The 12,461-nt window shown below is 38.2% G+C and overlaps 1 pseudogene; it reads right to left on the minus strand.

Moving 5' to 3' along the window:
• Window positions 1–7,862: 7,862 nt before the first annotated feature.
• LOC129517832 (calmodulin-alpha-like) lies at window positions 7,863–8,283 on the minus strand (annotated as a pseudogene).
• Between the last annotated feature and the right edge of the window lie 4,178 nt (window positions 8,284–12,461).

The following is a 12,461-nucleotide window of genomic DNA, read 5'->3' on the forward strand; positions in this document are numbered from 1 at the left end:
TTAATTGTATGACATTAGATAAGTCATTCACTCTCTCTAGGCCTCACTTTTTCCAAATGCAAAATAAAGGAATTGAATTAGATGACCTCTGAGGCCACCCTGCCTTTATTTATGGCCTTTTCTCACCCAGTTATCTTTTTTTTAAAATAGACTTAATTTTTTAAAAAGATTTATTTATTTATTCATTCATTCATTCATTCATTCATTCATGATAGACATAGAGAGAGAGAGAGAGGCAGAGACACAGGCAGAGGGAGAAGCAGGCTCCATGCCGGGAGCCCAATGCAGGACTCAATCCCGGGACCTCAGGATCGAACTCTGTGCCAAAGGCAGAGAGCCACCCAGGGATCCCCTAAACCGCTGAGCCACCCAGGGATCCCCTTAAATAGACTTAATTTTTTTTAAAGTATTTATTTATTTATTTACTTACTTACTTATTTGGCACAGAGAGAGAGCACAAATAGGCAGAGTGGCAGGCAGAGGTAGAGGGAAAAGCACGCTCTGAGCAGAGAGACTGATGTGGGGCTCCATCCCAGAACCCTGGGGTCACAACTTGAGCCGAAGACAGATATTCAACCGGCTGAGCCACCCAGGTGCCCCTAGACCATATTTTTTAAAGAAGTTTTAGGTTCACAACAAAATTGAGGAAAAGGTACAAAGATTTCTCATATACTCCCTGCCCCCACACATGCATTATCCCCATTATTAATATCCCCTACTACAGAGGACATTTGTTACTACTGATGAACCTACACTGACATGTCATTATCATCAAAAGTCCATAGTTTACATTAGAGTTCAGTCTTGGTCTTGTACATTCTATGGGTTTGGACAAATATATATCTACCGCAGTATCACAGTATCATATAGAGTATTTTCACTGCCCTAAAAATCCTGTGTGCCCTGCCTATTCAACCCTCTCTCCCTGCTAAGCCCTGTCAACCACTGTTCCTTTTACTGTCTCCATAGTTTTCTTTTTCTAGAAGGTCATGTAGTTGGAATCATATAATACGTAGCCTTTTCAGATTGGCTTCTTTCACTTGGCAATATCTATTTAAGTTTCCCCCTCATATGTTTACATAGCTTGATAGCCCCTTTCAGTTTAGCACTGAATAATATTCTGTTGTCTAGGTGTGCCTGGGTGGCTCAATCGGTTAAGGAGCCTATTCTTGATTTCAGCTCAGATCATGATCTCGGAGCTCTGGGATAGAACCTCTCATCAGGTTCCACACTCAGTGGGGAGTCTACTTCAGGATTCTCTCTCTCTCTTAATTGCTTCCCAGGTTTTGGCAATTATGAAACATCTTTGTGCAGATTTTTGTGCAGGTATTTTCAATTCATTTGAATAAATACCAAGGAATGCAACTGCCGGGTTGCATGGTGTGTTTGGTTTTCTAAGAAACCACCAAACTGTTATCCAAAGTGGCTGTACCATTTAGTACTCCAATCAGCAAATAATGGAGAGTTCCAGTTGCTTCCCATTCTCACCAGTTTTTGATATTGTCAATGTTCTAATTTTTGGCCATTCTAATAAGTGCACAGTGGCATCTCATTGTTGCTTTTATTTGTATTTCCCTGATGACATATAATAAGGAGCATCTTTTCATATGTTTATTTGCCATTTGTATATCTTCCTTGGTATACAAGGTCTTTGGCCCATTTTTAAATTGGATTGTTTGTTTCTCTATTGTTGACTTTTAAGAGTTCTTTGTATATTTTGAATAATAGTCCATCACCATATTTGTCTTTTACAAATATTTTTCCCAGGAGCACCTGGGTGGTTCAGTCAGCTAAGTGTCTGCCTTCAGCTCAGGCCATGATCACAGGGTCCTGGTATCAAGCCCAGCATTGGGCTCCTTGTTCAGCAGGGAGCCTGGTTCTCCTTCTCCTTCTGCCTGCTGCTTCCCCTGCTTGTACTCTCTCTCTCTGTCAAATAAATAAATAAAATCTTTTTAAAAAACAAATATTTTCCCCAGTCTGTGCCTTCTCTTTTTCTCTCTTGACAGTGTCCTCCAAAGAGCGGGAATTTTTAATTTTAATGAAGTCCAGTTTGCCAATTCCTTCTTTCATGGATTGTCTTTGATGTTACATCTAAAAAGTCATCACCAAACCCTAGGCCATCCAGATTTTCTCATATGTTCTCTTCTAGGGATTTTATAGCTTTGCATTTTACATTTAAGTCTGTGATCCATTTTGACATAATCAAATAGTATACTTACTAGGACTGCCCAACTAAAGGCTGAATTCCTGAGCCTCTTTGACTCCTATGCATGTTCATGTGATAAAGTTCTAGCCAACAGAATATGTAGCGAAATTATGTGTACAAACTTTAGTTCTCACCCTTAAAGGGAGAAGTGTATTTTCCTTCCCTCCCTCCTGTGATTTCTTCCATCCTGCTATCTGGTACATAAATGTTATGGCCATCTTGAACTGTATAGATAAGTACAGAGGAAGGACAGAAGAACAAAATAAACCATATAGAACACTGGTGCCATATCAGCAAGGGACTACTACCTAAAAGAAAGGTGAATTTCTATTTTCTTTAAGCCATTATTTTTTATTGTATATTTTTTATTGGAGTTCGATTTGCCAACATATAGCATAACACCCAGTGCTCATCCCATCAAGTGCCCCCCTCAGTGCCCATCACCCAGTCACCCCATTTCCCCGCCCACCTCCCCTTCCACTACCCCTTGTTTGTTTCCCAGAGTTAGGAGTCTCTCATGTTTTGTCTCCCTCTCTGATATTTACCACTCATTTTCTCTCCTTTCCCCTTCATTCCCTTTCACTATTTTTTATATTACCCAAATGAATGAGACCATATAATGTTTGTCCTCCGATTGACTTACTTCACTCAGCATAATGCCCTCCAGTTCTATCCACGTCGAAGAAAATGGTGGGTATTCATCGTTTTTCATTAAGCCATTATTAATTTACATTTCTATTAATTTGCATTTCTGTTTATATACAACAGAAATTACATTCTAACAGAGTGGACCATGCAAGAAGAGAAATCTAGACATTAGCAGACCAGAGACCATTCTTTTGGTTACTCCTAAGAAGGGGTTTTCATCTGTTCCTTGAGTTGTTAACTGTAAAGTAATATCAGAACCCACTTCATTTAATTTATAGTGGTGGCATATAATTATGTAATATTCATTACATATTGAAATGTTTATGGGTTCCATTAAATCAAATGTATTCATCATTCTTTTGTATTCTTTACCTAAAGATCAAAGCTATAGAGACCCTCTAGATGTGTTAAAAATGAGTTTCCTGATTGGACCCTACACGGCAATAGCAGTAAATATTTTGGAGCTGAGACTGGCAAAACCAAGTAAAAAGCTTCCTCATACCTACCCTCACTCTGATTCATATACTCCTTACAAAATGTTGCTTTAACCAATTCATGGTATTGTATATACTATACCATGACAGTACTACATTTGAGGTATTTTAAATGGATATGCTGAAAATTCTCTCCCCTCCTCCTCATTTTATTCCTTTCTTCTCTATGCCTTGTACTAATCTCCATGGAATGTATCAACTGACTTCCTTATGCTCTGGCTTCTTCTTGAGTTAAGCCAATCAGAGGCACAGGCAGGGGATTGCAGGGTAGGACAAAAGAGAAGTTGGGATATTTATTCCTCCAATTTCTTCCCTGGCTGGCTACAGTGGACAGTATTTCTTTTTCTCAACTGAAGGCCAAGAAGAAAGCACAGAATGTCCATGTTGTACATTTGTATAATTTTTCGGAGTGGAGGCTAAGTGTGGTTATGAACTGCTGACAAATTGGAAGCCACCACACACAGGCCATGACTACTAGGAATTTAGCCCAACATAAAATACTGTTGTACAGTGGCATGGTAGCCTCTCTTGTTTCACAGTATATAACCTATTTGCCATGATGTAACCAGTAAACCTTGGTCTAAACTGCATTCAGAGTGACAAAAACAAATATAAACTCTCAAACCTTACATGTGAATCATCTACAGTACTTGTTAAAGATGTAGATTCTTGAGCTGCATTTTAGGAAATTCTGATTCAGCTTATCTGGAACTTGTCTTGGAATCTGTAGGAAGTTGCCTGGGTAGGTTAGGCCCAGGTGTCAAAGGGGCACACTTTGAGAAACACTTAATTAGAATATTGTGGTTAAAAAAATTTAATATCCAAGTCTATCAATATTCAGTCTTCTTGGGCAGCAGAAAGTTAACCTCCAGCTAAACTCTATAATTCTTGCAGTCTGTCTTTTACAGCTACAGCAGAGTTTCCCAAATTGTTATATGCATACAAATAATCTGGAGGGGGGGCAGTCTTGTTAATCATAGCTTAATGTAATCATAAGATTCAAGAAGCATTTGCTAAAGACGAATGAAATCAAATTCTGCAACTCTTGAAAATTAAAATGATTACAAGAATATGTAACTGAAACTTGTGTTGATATAAATTGCTAACTATAACAACATAAGAGAAGCAATTTCTGAACTGCAAATATAGCTATATTGTTAATTGAAACATAGGTAAAATGAAATCTCTTAGCTAATGCTAAGTCATTAACTGACATAAAATATTTGTGTTTTGCTCTGTAATTTTCTATGTTAATTTTATATTCACCACTCAATTAAATTTACCTTACATTTAAGCAGAGACATTTAACTCAGCTTGATTATTATAATATGATTATGAAGAAATGCAAGATTCAATAAAACATATAAATATTTTAGTGTGTTATAATTACTGGATAATTTTTCTTCCATGCATTAATAAATTTTTATAAACATTTGCTGTTTTATTCAGGTTCAAAGATTTCTCAACTTGAAACTGCATAAACTCTATCTTTTAAATGGCCTTGATATAACCACCAAAACGTAAAATTTTGTACTGGATAATAAAATTATGCTTTCTCTTGAATGTTTGGTTTATAATAATCAGGACTTGGGATCCCTGGGTGGCGCAGCGGTTTGGCGCCTGCCTTTGGCCCAGGGCGTGATCCTGGAGACCCGGGATCGAGTCCCGCGTCGGGCTCCCGGTGCATGGAGCCTGCTTCTCCCTCTGCCTGTGTCTCTGCGTCTCTCTCTCTCTGTATGACTATCGTAAATAAATAAAAAAAATTTTAAAATAATCAGGACTTTTCATACAGTTCACTTCACATCACATGGTATCTATTGATACACTCAAGCCTTTAAACTGGCCCTTATAACGCCTGCTTCAGGATTTACAGAGCTGAAATCCTGATAACTGCAATACTTACCATTTAATTCACAATCTACTAAGTGTCAAGCACCTTACTGGGTACCTTACATATGTGATCTCTTTTGAACCCCATGACAAGCCCATTGGTTATTACCCAAAATGTTAGGTAAGGAAATTGAAGCTAAAGAAGCGAAATGACTCACCCAATTTTTCACTGTGGGCAAGGGGTAAAGCCAAAATTTTAACTCAATATCACAAACTCTACATCTTTACACCCTGCCATGATGCATTGATGGAATATTAAAATACATTTGTTGAACACTGGTTCTGTATACTCAACTTCAAAGAGGATTCAGGGTGAATAAACATAATCTTATATCCTCAAAAATGTTTCAATCTAATTGAGGTAGAAAATAAGAATAAAGGATGTGCACAGGTAGTTTTATTACTCACAGGAATATAAATAAATTGTGCTTTTTATTCAAGTGTTTAGTCCAGAATGGGACATGGACATTATAAATTATAATATATTACAATGGATCTCTAATAATTGTCTTATTATGTGTTCCTTCACAAACCGAATCTCAGATAAGAAATCTAATAAAAGAGTTTATCTGGTAAAATGGGCCTCATCGGGATCCCTGGGTGGCGCAGCGGTTTAGCGCCTGCATTTGGCCCAGGGCACGATCCTGGAGACCCGGGATCGAGTCCCACATCGGGCTCCCGGTGCATGGAGCCTGCTTCTCCCTCTGCCTGTGTCTCTGTCTCTGTCTCTCTCTCTCTCTCTGTGACTATCATAAGTAAATAAAAATTTTTAAAAAATGGGCCTCATCAAAATTTAAAACTTTTCCTCTGTAAAAATCCTGTTAAGAAGACCAAGCCACAGACTGAGACGAAATATTTCAAAGCCCCATGTTTGACAAAGGACCAGAATGTATAATACACAAAGAGCACTTAAAACTCAACAGTGAAAAAAAAACAATTCAATTAGAAAACAGACAAAAAGTATGAACAGATATTTCAATAAACAGGATATAGAGATGATAAATAAGCACATGAAAATATGTTCAATATTATTATCCATTAGGGAAATGCAAATTAAACCTACAATAAAGTATCACTTCATACCTATGAGAATGGCTAAAATATAAAATAATGACAGCACCAAATGCTGACAAACATGATGAGAAACTCGATCACCCATATGTTGCTGGTGGAAATGTAGAACAGTACAGCCACTACAGAAAAATTAGATGGATTATTTTAAAACTAAACATTTAACTACCAAATGACTCAGTGATTGCAAACCTGTGTATTTATTTATCCCAGAGGAATGAAAATTATATTTGTGCAAAAGCATATATGTGAATTTTCTTAGCAGCTTTCTTTGTAAAAGCCAAAACCTGGAAACAGCCCAAATGCCTCTCTATGGGTGACTCATTAAACAAACTGTGGTACGTACATGAGTGATACCACTCATTTGTTTGCTTCAATCCTATCCCTCTTGTGAAATGTCTATTTTTAATTAGGTTATCCTTAGTCAAACCATGAACCACTAACAGACTATCTATATGAAATTCTATTTGGCAAAACTAATGAAAAGTGTATAGAAGATAGGTCAAAAGCAGATAAAATCTTATTTTAAAATGTTTATTTATACTATTGTTCCACTATCAAATTTAACTCCTCCAACTGTTCTCTTAATTTCAAATTTTATTTCACCACAACCAACTTCATGACCCACCATGGGAATCTAGGGAAAAGTCATTTTATTTTTTAAGTTAATAGTCTTTTTATTGAAAAAAAGAGACCAGAATTTACAACTTGGAATGGACATAAATTACAAGTTCTTCAACAGCAATGTTGATGGCTCTGCTGAAGTCCACAGTCACAGTGTACTCTACTGGCTCCAAGTCATGGTTCAAAAGGTTTTAAAACCAGAGAATCCAAGATGCTCCCTTGTTAAAGGTTTCTTTTTAAAAAATTGTGTGAATGGTGACAGCCTGACACCCATTTCACTCTAGTAAAACACAGACAACACTAAACCAAAATATACAGGATGCCACCAGCATGTATGTCATTGTCACCAGGGGTCAGGACAAACAGAAGTATAAAAGGGCTGTCCTGCTAAGTGGGGCCACATCTATACAGTTTATCCTTCACCCATCTTTCTGCACCGCATCCTGAGGTAAACTAATTTTAGATGTTTGTTTTCAGTAAACCAGCTATGACAATACATACTAACAAATTGAACTAGAACTCATTTGAATAGGTTTCAAGTTTGTTTTTTTTCATTTTTCATTTTTAATACAAATGCCTGAGTATGCTCAATTGTCAAGCTGCATGCATGAAAAGCTGGCAAGCCCAAATAGTGTATTAATCATTAGCAAATGGAACTGCAAGGAGTCCACTAACTGCTTCCTTATCATAAGGCAGTACAAGTGTTTATATAGTAAAACCGATATGTCGCTTATCTTTAGGATGCAGGACCACCAGCCAATATGTGCAGATTTTGTGTGTGTGGACAGAAGGTACTTCAACATTCAGTTTTGCTTTAGAGAAACAGAATGAGAAAATGAACTTTTTTTGCAAGAGGTCAGTAAAAGATTCAATATGATTCTTCTAGAGGGTGGAAAAGGAGTTCAAATTAGGTCTTCATTTTGCAGTCATCAACTGTAGTTGATTTGTCCATCCCCATCAATATCTGCTTCTCTGATCATTTCATCTACTTCTTCATCTGTTAGTGTTTCTCCTAAGTTTGTCATGACATGACATAGTTCTGCTACGTTGATGTAACCATTCTCATCCTTGCCAAAGATGCAGAATGCTTCACAAATTTTCTTCACTGTCTGTATCTTTCATTTTTCTAGCCAGTGTAGTCAAAAATTCTGAGAAGTCAATGATGCCATTACCATCAGCCTCCACTTCATTGATCATATTCTGCAATTAGGCTCTTGTTGGGTTCTGACTCAGTGACCTCATGACAGCACCAAGTTCCTTTGTTGTGATGGTACCATCGCCATCTTTGGCAAATAGGGAGAAAGCTTCCTTGAATTCAGCCATCTGTTCTTCGGTCAGCTCATCAGCCATGGTGCTAGCAAAGAGAGGAAGAGCAGAGGGAACGAGGGTGGCTGCACCAGCACAGGAGCTGTGATGGCTCGGGTGCCTCCACTGCTGCTGCTGCTGCTGCTGCTGCTGCTGCTGCTAAGGCACTGTATGCGTTCTGCACTTGTGCTGCTGTTGCTGCCCGACTGCAGAGAAAGGTCATTTTAAAGCATACACACTGCTTACCATTAGGAGAAATAGTTAACACAGGACCCACAACTTTCTGCAAAATTTTATCAAATACAAGTCAAAAGTCACCAGAAAGCAGGCCTAGAATTGGTGTTCTCTGGCCATTTGAAGAGGCTACTTCGTGATCATGGTATCTCCCCTGCCAGGTAAGTATCCTGGGTGGCGCAGTGGTTTGGCGCCTGCCTTTGACCCAGGGCGCGATCCTGGAGACCCGGGATCGAATCCCATGTCGGGCTCCCGGTGCATGGAGCCTGCTTCTCCCTCCCTCTGCCTGTGTCTCTGCCTCTCTCTCTCTCACTGTGTGCCTATCATAAATAAATAAAAATTAAAAAAAAAAAAAGAGGCTACTTCATTAGGAAAAGAAGTTTTATCTGCATTTTTTCTTTTATACATTTGAACTCAGTTGTGTTTTACCCTCTCCAAAGGAAGCAGTATTTCAGATATAATTTTCACTTTTCCAGAACTGTTTTTCTAATTTTAGAAAAGTGAGCATTTCGGGGTCCCTGGCTGGCTCAGTCAGTAGAGCATTCAACTCTTGATCTCAGGGTTGTGAGTTCTAGCCCCACACTGGATGTAGAGTTTATTTTAAAAAGTAAATGCATAAAATCTTTTTTTAAAAAAGAAAGAAAAGTGAGCATTTTATGAATAGTCACTGTAAAGGTATAAAATATAACCACTTGCTACCATCTAGTGGAACTACTCAGTTTTACACAGAAACATTTTTTGCTTTAACAGAATCATTCTACTTCATTACCTTGATCTGATTCTTCTTGGTTACATGTATTTGTGATTGTAAAATAAAGTTTCTTGATATTGATCCAAAATTCTTAAAATATAAGGATCAAGTATATAGGACAAGACAGAAAGAGAAGAAAAGTCTTCTGAAGACACATCATTGCATTTTTTTCATTTAAAATAAAACAATTATTTTGAGAGTCATCCATAAACCAATCAGAGGAAAAAGTCATGAACCATACTCCATCTAAATTCACGCTGAGAAGACTTAGTTTTCATGCAAATCGGCACTATATCCTCATCCCCAGCTTGCTCTTATTCTACATATATCATTTCATGGCCAGACTTTTTCTCTTGTGTGCTTATGTCATGCAAAGCATGTCAAACATGTATGATCATATTAATTACATTCTTCTTTAACATGGCAGAGAAGGGGGGATCCCTGGGTGGCTCAGTGGTTTTGCACCTGCCTTTGGCCCAGGGCGCAATCCTGGAGTCCCGGGCTCCCAGTATGGAGCCTGCTTTTACCTCTGCCTGTGTCTATCATAAATAAATAAAAATAAGTCTTAAAAAACACATGACAGAGAAGTCCTGGTGGAATATGAAATCTGAGAAATCAAATTACAAATGTGCCATATGGTCACTGATGGGAGGACAATGTACAGGAAACACTATGACCCACAGCACTGATTACATTGCTTTGGCTACAATACAGCTATTCCAGAGTATAGGAGGGCTTTATCAGTATCTCTTCCTATGCTCTCAGTGGTCACAATTATACAGATGAGCCTCCTACCTAAAGCATGTATGATTCTGCCTGAGATTCTTCTTAGCTAAGGTTTCCTTCAGCAAGTTTGCATTCCACAAGAACATTATATTAGAGAAGTGTATGTATTAAAAATGAGCATGTAGTCATATTTCTGGTACCAGGATTTATATTTCCAGTCACCATGGTCCACTTGAGTCTGGCTACAGAATATTATGTGGCATCTATCACATCATAGAGTCAGGCAAAGTTTTATACTGACAAGACAGACTCCCAAAGACATTTTCACGACGATTATTTACATTCCAATAGTACAAAAATCATCTTGGGGGGTCTTCCTCCATGTCAATCCTCCCATATCCAGGAAACACAGCAAAAATATTGTAAGAGATGTCCCTGGTGCCATCCTGACCAGAGCCCTACCCTCTTTGGTGTTCTGCAATGAACACTGCCTTCAAATAGCTTTGAACTGAACTCACAGTATCCAAGTAATATAAGATTTAAAAATCCACTAAAATAACAGATATTTAAAGTTATTAGTCAAGGACAACAGAAAGAATTTTTAAAAAGGAAGCCACTCCTGTAATAAGATTGATCCTTCAGACTAGTCTGTCCTTGAGGACAGGATTCAAGCTAATAGAGAGGGAGCGGCTCCAATAATTCTCTATTCTAATATACTCTAAATTTGGTTAGAATACTATTGGAGAAGTAACCTCTCCGTGACCTATTGTCCCCCACCTCAGGATTATCCAGTAAGTGTCCTGGCCTCAGGACATTCTCCTAAATAGAGGCTAGATGCTGAGCTATCACTTGACCCCAGATTATTCCCACAAAGAAACCTTTCCCCTGGAGGATTCTCCCCTGCCCTGGGCAAACCATGAACTTCTCTGTATTGCTTAATTATGTGTGTTATATGGCATCTGGCCTGCCCTATCAGTATTATCTGTTCCCTCCACTTCCACCAACAGGAAGGAAGTTTTTACCTGCAGCACAAGAGGGATGTGTTTGGTCCATCATTCTGCATCAGTTATCAGGAGGGACTCACTGGCCATGGTAGACTGGCACACATTAGAGATGCTGTTCATGTGTCTCTTCTTTCCATGAGTAAAGCACTGCTTTAACCATTGCCTTGTGTATTAAGTCCTCCATGGTAACTCAATCTATCGAAGATGCAGTGGGCCAAGGTCTGTGAGCTCATTCTTTTGGTGGTTGGCACTGCTATGATTGCTGCCATTCCCCACACAATGGCACTCCTCAATTGGGATCTTCCTATTCAACAAATACTAAGCCTCTATGAGGAATAATAAAGCTACCTGTACAAGAGAAGCCTAGTTACCTATCAATACTCATAACTTCCCTTCTTATAGAGAATTGGAAGCTTTACCTGAGCAAATAGCCAGGGTCCCTGCTACAGACCTCAGTCCCTTACCCTTACTACCCCTCTTCTTAGAGGCTAGACATGGTAGCAAGCAATCCTGACCATGTAAAGTAAGGGAACACGGAAAGATGGGAAACTAATGAGACAGCAGCCCAACAACCAGCCTAGAAACCAACCAAAATTCCCACTCTGAATTTTAGGTAAGACTGAAATCATTAAGAGATGTTAGAGGACAATAGCCAAATTATAGAAAGAGCCCAAATATCTACCAACTGATGAAAGGATAAATAAGACTATATATATACCATGTAATATTACTCAGTCATCAAAAAAAGTGAAATCTTGCCATTCGCAATGACATGCAGTTAGAGAGTATAATGCTAAATGAAATAAGTCAGAGAAAGACAAATACCATATGATTTCACTCATATGTGGAACTTAAGAAACCAAACAAATGAACATGGGGAAGAGAAACAGAAAAACCAAGAAACAGACTCTTAACCATAGAGAACAAACTAAGGGTTACTGGAGAGGAGGTAGGTGGGGGAATAGGTGAAATACGTGATGGGGATTAAGGAGGGCACTTGTTGTAATGAGCACTGGGTGTTGTAAGTGTTGAATCACTAAATTCTACACCTGAAACTAATATTACACTGTGCGTTAACTAACTGTAATTTAAATAAAAACTTGGAAGGAAAAAAAAAGAAATGTTAGAGCAGGGAGCCAGAAGCAAAGTTAAAGCTCAACAGAGAAAATATGAATGGAGACATCATCTTCACACTGGTAAGATTTGGCAAAGAAGGGACCAAAGACAAAAAGGAGTTTAAAGACAAGTCCTTGGAAAATACTAAAACTTAGAAGGTGGCAAGAGAAAGGCAAGTCAAAAAAGGAAAAGTCAGAGAAACAGGAAGAAAAACTAAAACAAAAAATTATAGAGTAAACTCTATAAAAACAAAAATTAAAAATGGACAAAGGACTTGAACAGGCATTGTTCCTAAGAAAATATGCAAATGACCAAAAACTAAGATGAAAGATACTCAACATCACTAGTCATTAGGGAGATGCAAATCAAAAATATAATAAAATACCATCTAA

This window comes from Nyctereutes procyonoides, unplaced genomic scaffold (assembly GCF_905146905.1).
Source record: "Nyctereutes procyonoides isolate TBG_1078 unplaced genomic scaffold, NYPRO_anot_genome, whole genome shotgun sequence".
NCBI classification, from domain to species: Eukaryota; Metazoa; Chordata; class Mammalia; order Carnivora; family Canidae; genus Nyctereutes; species Nyctereutes procyonoides.